Source organism: Prorops nasuta, unplaced genomic scaffold (assembly GCF_024137725.1).
Source record: "Prorops nasuta isolate Cenicafe-Biocafe unplaced genomic scaffold, Cenicafe_Pnas_1.2 PNAS00002, whole genome shotgun sequence".
In the NCBI taxonomy this organism is placed as follows: Eukaryota; Metazoa; Arthropoda; class Insecta; order Hymenoptera; family Bethylidae; genus Prorops; species Prorops nasuta.
In genome coordinates, this window is record NW_027116799.1 from 190,733 (window position 1) to 198,456 (window position 7,724).

At 42.5% G+C, this 7,724-nt stretch overlaps 1 long non-coding RNA gene across 1 annotated transcript; it reads left to right on the forward strand.

Annotated features, from left to right (window-relative positions):
• Nucleotides 1-301: 301 nt before the first annotated feature.
• On the forward strand, nt 302-1,563 carry LOC136776226 (uncharacterized). Its single transcript, XR_010823033.1, has 3 exons — nt 302-361; nt 1,211-1,332; nt 1,424-1,563. It is a non-coding gene; the product is annotated as an uncharacterized lncRNA (long non-coding RNA).
• The last annotated feature ends 6,161 nt before the right edge of the window (nt 1,564-7,724 follow it).

The following is a 7,724-nucleotide window of genomic DNA, read 5'->3' on the forward strand; positions in this document are numbered from 1 at the left end:
TTATAAAAATACCCCTATATGTGAATTATAATAAAAGAATAATATAATTGTTACAGATTAACGCAAATGCAAGTATCGCACTATTGGAAAAGGAGGCACAATTGATCGTAATTAAGCAGGTGAATGCACGTGAATCAGTTTAGCCAGAGAATCCGTGGGGCTCTGGTAAGCGGTACTACAGTAGTCTGAATAGTAGGGGAGAGTACGGAAATCCTGAACTCGGACAAACAATCGACTAATGATATGTAAATATGGCGGAGCTAATCAAGCGGCTGTGCCAACACGAGGAGATGAGTGCAGCCGCATGAGTGTTCGATCCTCGATGCATTTATGCCCTACACACATGCATCAGCACAGAGTTGTAAGCCGTTCGCGTACATATTTAATGGTTGCACGTTAATTGCGCCCTGTTTGCCCATTCCCTGTTCCATTCCACGCGCCCCGCCGCGCCGCCGCCGGCCCGATTCTCTCTTCCACCCCTTCCCCCCTCTCTTCTCCCTCCTCTCCCCACCCATCATCCCTCTGGCTCTACTTTGCTGCTGCGCCGCGCGCGCGCTTCAGTATGAGTTTAATCAATTCACTTCGAGAGGACCCGATAATTGAACTTCCACTCACTCTGCGAATAGCATAGCATACCCATTCTCAACAAATATCTTGAATTTGAAACGGAATTTTTTCACTGTGGAATAAAAGCCTCAGTCTTATCTAAGTACTGGGAAACTCTCGTATTAGCTTTAATCAAATCAGCTTATCGACTCGTGGACTATGCTTTCTGCTGAAAATCTAATATAGGTTTTCCTTTTGTTTTTCTTCTGTCCTGCTTAATCTTAACACTCTCGCAGAGTCGTGGAATAAACTTTCATTAGTATTGAAGTCGGATCGGAATCTGGAACGAGGTGGCAAAATATATATTTCATTTACGCGGGGCCAAGCACCCGCGGAGCACATGATTGCATCGCTCAATTTCCGACCCAATCTCTTGCTTTTTCTGTTATTAAAGCGAAGTCGACCTACTTTGTTCAGCTTCCCAATCAGAATAAATCGATCGAAAGACCTTTACTTTAGCCCATACACACCCTACCTAATACTTCCTTATCAATTACTACTGATCTGATATTCAATCCAAAGTTTTATTGATTTTCTTACTTTGCTTCTCTTCGGGCAGTAAAAAAGAGGTTGGTGTGTGTCTCTCAAAGGCTTCTATTTCCAGAAATATCACATTGATGGCACGCTAGTCTATGTCGATTCTGTTCCCGAAAAATTCTAACGATTATGGGGTGTTTTAACTAAGAGGGAATCTTTCTTTCTAATCTAGGAAGGAGCAAAATCGATGTAAGTCGGTTTACATAGTGTATGGTCTTATACTGTTTGAAGAAAATTGATTAGTCGATAATTATTTACCGATGTAGCTTTCTCGTTTCAGTTGAAGCACATGTTTCCAGAGGACGGCACTAGCGCAACTGTAAACTCTAGCAGGCACCTGTATATTTCGATCCGTGCCCTAGACGATTTGGACACTTTGGGTCTAAAGGATCCGAATACTATAATTTTATAGCTTGTTTCAACTGCATTTCTAATTTATAGTTCAGGTGCGTATATATATATATATATATATATATATATATATATATATAATATGCGTTTAAGAAATGACAGAGAAGTAAATGAAGGAATGGTTTATATGTATAAATAATACTCAAATTTTGAGAGACAGAAAACTGTAAAAAGCAATCGAAGAAAGGCAAACACGAAACTTTTACAATATAAAAAAAAAATAATATTGAAAATATGATTCACATAATATGTTATATAAGCGGATATTGGCAATATATATCCAATGTTTCGCGAAATCTTTTATTTTATACATTAACTAAAATTCATAATTAATTATATACCGTAAAATAATGATAACGCACCATATCGTTATTCAACCGTTCATATATATCATAAGAAAACAAAATTTGACTGTTTAAAGAAATAATTACGGCCTTGACACGTATATTGCTCTATGCGGTAGATGTAAAATGAAATTTAAATAACCATAAATCAAACAGATATATTCGTCTACTTAGTTTGCTGAAAGTTTAAAGTTTATCTTCATGTACGCCATAAATGCTTAAATTGCAAGTAGTATATAAAGATAAAAAAGTTTAAAAAAATTGTTTAGTTACTATATTGACCCCAAGGGTTCCAGCCGGGTCAAAAGATCTTCGGGGTGAGAGACCCGATTTAAAGGAAAGCTTTTAGGAAATTAAGTGTGTATTTTAAGAAAACCGATTGAGATGGAGAGGGAAAAGATTCTCGAAGTGTCCGAAAGACTAAAAAAAAAATGAGTATGCTCGCGCGGTCGCAAATAACGTATGGTAGGATTGCGGGATTTAAATGGCCATGTCACACTCATCAGGATTGCGATACGTGCATGGGCAAGCCTGGAGTTTCATGTAGCCACGGAGACCGAGGAACTTTGGCGGAGGAGAGCGTGGAGAGCGTGGAGAGAGAGAGAGAGAGAGAGAGAGAGAGAGAGAGAGTGTTAAGACGTCTGACAGTTGTATAAGGATAAAGTCGCTCACTCTGAGTGCTTTTATTTGTCGCGCGGCAGCTCGCAAGCTCGCCTCTCGCCTGCGTGCCATTATTTCAAATCGATTCACTTTTGTTTGTTGACTCCATTAGGGACCCTCTCTCCTTTCATCTCCCTCTCTCGCACATTCACGTTCCTTTCTCTGCTCGTCTTTTCTACAGCTTCCACCACTTACCGCTTCTCTCCTTCTCGGCCTCCCCCCTCTCTCGTTTACTTCAACACGTCTCTCTTTTCCTCTTACCGCCTGTACCCACACACACGAGCGTGTTCCAAGCAGTGTCACCGAATAGGCTATAGCGTTGCCACGCAGAGACGGAGATTTCATATACGCGATAAAGCCAAGTTTAATAGCTTTTCGAAACGCTAGCGTGTGCGTGTCGAAATTGAAACGATCTGCCGCTTGACCAGTCCGCGTTTACTCTAGAAATATATCTGCTGTAGAGTGCAGAGTGTGTAATATTAAAAGCAGTTGAGATATTTGGCCCAGCGTCGATCCCACCGATATATAGTTAGAATTAACCGATTCTCTTATCGCAGTGGTATCGGATGCGATCGTTCAGAGGCTGTGCTGTGCTGGCGGGCAGCCGCGGCGTAGAACGCCATGGCATGCGGTAGTGGCATCGTAAATTAAAGGGCGACGCGGCCGGTCGTTGCTAAGTTCGCCGTTGAGCAAGAAATTGGGCTGTCTCGTTCTTCGGGTGCGTGCGTGCGCGCGCCAGAGAAATAGGCATGGTGGAGAGCTGTAGGGAGATTCGACCTAATCGCCTAGGGCTGCCCGGGGAGCACTAACGCAATCTATCCCGAAGTTGAGCACAAGAGATGCCCATGGGATGTTTCGCCCAGTGATCCATCGCTTAACTTTGCCGTTAGTTCGAAACAAGAGCGCTGGCAAAAGTTATGCGAGCGGCCAGTAAACTGCGCCACCCGAATTGCTCCCTGAAGATGCCCGTTCGGTGGCATTCGGTAAGTAATCCTGACCCTGCCGCGAGCTACGCCGCGCCGCGCCGCACCGCACCGTTTATACTTTTCCAAGCTATTTTTTCCTTTCAATGTCGCGCACCTTTCGACGATCCCTTTCGACCATGGATTTGCCAACAATCTTTCTTAACTTTAACGTACATACGCTCGAGCTGACATTTAGTGCTGGAACGGTATCATTTTTTGAGGTAAATACACGCGTGTAAAATATATACACGACTATAGTGTTGGTACACTGAATACCGTAAATTAAGAGGTTTGGTTATTTCCATTTTACGATACGTTGGCTTTTGGTTAAAAATTTATTTTTCGGACATAACTCGTTTAAAATATTTGTGTTGTTTAATTATAGTTTCACTTAATAAACTCTCAGTTTTATTTTATATTATTTTATTGCTTTTTCTTTATTTTTAACTTTACATGACTTCCTTTCTTCTTTCGACGCCATTAAGGAGAGTATAAAATGAACCAAGTTATATTGCGAAGAAAACGAGAAGATACAAGTATGCGCATGCGCGCTAAGCCAATCTGTGGGCCATCTTGCGACTATCTATCAAACTAAATCTTACAATTTGTTTGTTTATAAGTGTGATCCGTAGAACGTACAGTTTCCTCAAGGAAAAATCATTGTAAGATGTTTGGGGAATAAAGGAAATTACTTGGACGCGTTTTATTATTATTATTTCAACCTTTAATTATATACCTAATTTAAATTGTTAAACACACAGCTGTGCTCCGCTCTTTCACTTATTTTCTCCTACCCTTTCTATATTCCTTTTTTGCAACCCCTTATACTATATAGCAGCTCGCTGTATAGGTTATACCGAGTAACGTGGTTACCACGTCTCACCGGAAATGTTCCATCTTCCCGCGAAGGAGCTCGAAGGTTGCGCCGCGGTACCAGCCGTGAAACTGGGAAAAACAAATTACCGTCGTGGACAAATATTGGCTCCCAGTGGCGGGATGCAAAAATATTATATTTGCCGGCGGAAATGGCGTCGATGGATTTCTTGGAGAAGAAAAGCAGCGACTAGCGCGCACGATTGCCGAGTTTAACCATCGGAGATCAGTGATCTCTGCGGTGAGTTTTAGAGACCCTAAACCGGAAATTCCCCAAGGCTAAAAACTGTTGCACATATATATATATATATATATATATATATATATATATAAAGAGCATCAAGATCTACCTTCCGAAATTCGGTGATAATAATCCTTCGTCGGCGTTTGGAGAACGCGTTATAATTCAGGTAAGTTTTTCTTTCCTTATTATTTGTCAGAAAACAATGAACGCTCGACTATTTAAACGATTCGGATCGTCCTGAAGGATCTGCCGCCGAAAATAGAAGCGTCGTTAAAGTAAAAAGCGATCAATTTACTTTTTGTCCGCGTACTGCCCGACAGAAATAACGCAATTCAGGTTAATTACTCTTTGGTCATCGGTCGAAGCTGTTTTGTTGTCTTCTCCTTTTGTGCACATAAATTTGTCACACTGCGAGAAGAATGAAACTGTCTTCTCTCTCTCTCTCTCTCTCTCTCTCTCTCTCTCTCTATCGGTCTTTTCAATTCTGTTTGACCGGTGAACCGTGGCCGGGAGCTCCGGGCGATTCGTTGCACTATAAACAGAGAAGGAATTGCCGCTCATTTATCGGGCGGAAGAGTGCAGTGCAAGATCCAGAAACGATCGTGATCCTTCAACACTTGCATGGAACCCTCGAAGCAGCATTAATGGCTTTCTAATTTTATCTCGAGGAATTGAACACTCGCTATATATATGTGTGTGTGTATACTATTAAAGACCGTGCATGGTATACGCGCGCGGGCAGATAAAATCTAACAACATAAACACGCAAGATTTTCCTGATACTTTCCTTAATTATCAGTTTATTCAGCGTGATTATATTTGTACCGAGCGCGAATTTCCTGTTAATGTTATTTTCAGAGTTACGCAACGAGGAGAGGAGAGGAGAGGAGAGAAGAGGAGAGAGAGAGAGAGAAAAACATACGCTAGGCTTATTGTTTCGTTGGATGGAAAGAGTTGTACGAGAGAGAGAAAGAGAGAGAGAGAGAGAGAGAGAGAGAGAGAGAGAGAGAGAGCGAGGCAATAAATTTTTAATTATACGATTAATCGCGCAGAATTCTATCCGCAGCGAATGCAGTGTACGTACGCGACCCGAATCCGCGGTCCATCCAGCATTTGTAATCCTATTCCATTAATTCCTTTCTCGATGATGCGCCGCCGGCAGATGCGTTTTCCGCGGCGCGGGCAGAAATTGATAGAGCGAGTCGCGGCGCTATTGCTCGCAGCTCGCGTTCGCGCGCGCACGGCTGCAGAGTTTTATGCAACGCGGCTCCGGTCGGGAGTATTTGCCTTTGCCGCGCGCGCGTTCCATTCCTGCCGAACGGCTTCGAAGCCGCGACCAATTAAAAGCCCTTCACCGTCGCCCCGGAATTGATATCGGGGAAACAAAAACTCCAATTTCAGGCGCGTCACGTGTATAGACTCATACACGCTCGCCTGTGTACCCGTGAGCTTCCATCGTCCACTGTTAATTGACCGCTGCCCATTACACGCTCGATCGCCATTGGCCACCGTCATTTTCTGGACGGCACTCCAGCTTTTTGCATTAGCGTTATTACACGTATCCCGCGGCTTTTTTCTTTCTTATCGAACCACGATTTCGCACCTGAGATCGGTTCCGGATCCTTCCTGATACCTTCAATGGGGCCTTTCCCTTCTTTACCACCACCACCACCACCACCACCACCACCCCCCCCCCCCTCCCCTCTTTATATACATTCTTCTCTTCTTAATAAACTCCCCTTACCAAAGAAGCCTGCAATCTTTTCTACATCGATCGCACTCTAATTTCAGCGAAACTCGGAAAGATTGCATGTAATTGCCCGCGACACACAACGCTCTTACGAAATCTTTTCTATAAATTCTATCAATACAGTATGTACGCGTAGAGCAGGATTGAGCAACCGAGGTAAGTGGATGCTTTTTGCTTCTCGATATTACGTTTAGGCTCGCGCGCGTTCTCCAATATATATGTATATCTTGCGATAAATGGAGACACGCTCGTTTCGCGAGCAAATTTCCAACGAGTGGCGCAACTATTTGTCCTGAATAATAGTCGGCACTTAAATAATTTATCAGAGGTTAGAGATTGATCGATAATGACGCGTGCCACGTGTTACTTTGATCGAGACTATAATAACGTATCGGTTTGGCGTCTTGCGCAGGATCATTTCTGATTAAAGATGAAGTGAAATAAAAAATATAGGATATTTTGCAAAAAACATGTATCGTTCTTACAACTTTCTTGCGCCTCTCTTCTCCTTTTCCCAGTCTCCTCTTGCCATCTCTTTCTCTCATTATTGTTTCTATTCGTTCGGTTGCTGAATCGATATACACGCCCCGTAATCGAATCAACGTCCTGATATTTGTTCCGTGTAAAACTGACTACCGGTTCGAAAAGCTCCATTTCACGGCTGGCCGATCTAATTAATATATACGAAATGGTTTGAGGCTCGACTGGGTGGACCAGCCAGGAACACGCGAGCGTTAATAAATTTTTATTTACCGGAGAATTCGATTAGCGGTGAAGAAGTTTGCAAAATCAAAGCTATAGACCGCCGCGAATAATTGGATATTATGCAAACAGGAGAGCGAGCCGGTGCAGATTCGACAGATGCGTAATACTAACTGAGCTCGTGACATATGCGGTATATAAGTAATTCACATAGACGAGAGAAAGAAGATGGGGTGCAACGAGCCCGGGGGTCACACACTGGTATTTAGCAGTCCAGCTTAGCTAGCAAAGAGAATGACTCTAATTCGGTCGCGAATGTTTGATTTCAATTAATATTATAATATACTAAAGCTCTCTTGTCCCTCCCCCCTCCTCACGACCCTTTTATAATTCTCCCTATCGATCTCTGCACCATACACCAGAGACACAGAGATTTCACATGCCGAGTATTATGCAAATTAGATGGAAAAGCGTTTATGTAATAATGATTGGGCGAAATTAATATTTGTCCTCGGCTAAGAGAATTCGATTAAGGAGGATCAGTGAAATTTATATACGCTAAAATCGTATCGTTCCATGCATTACATTAATTAAACGAAATTAACGATTGATATATGAACAAGAGTTTGGCA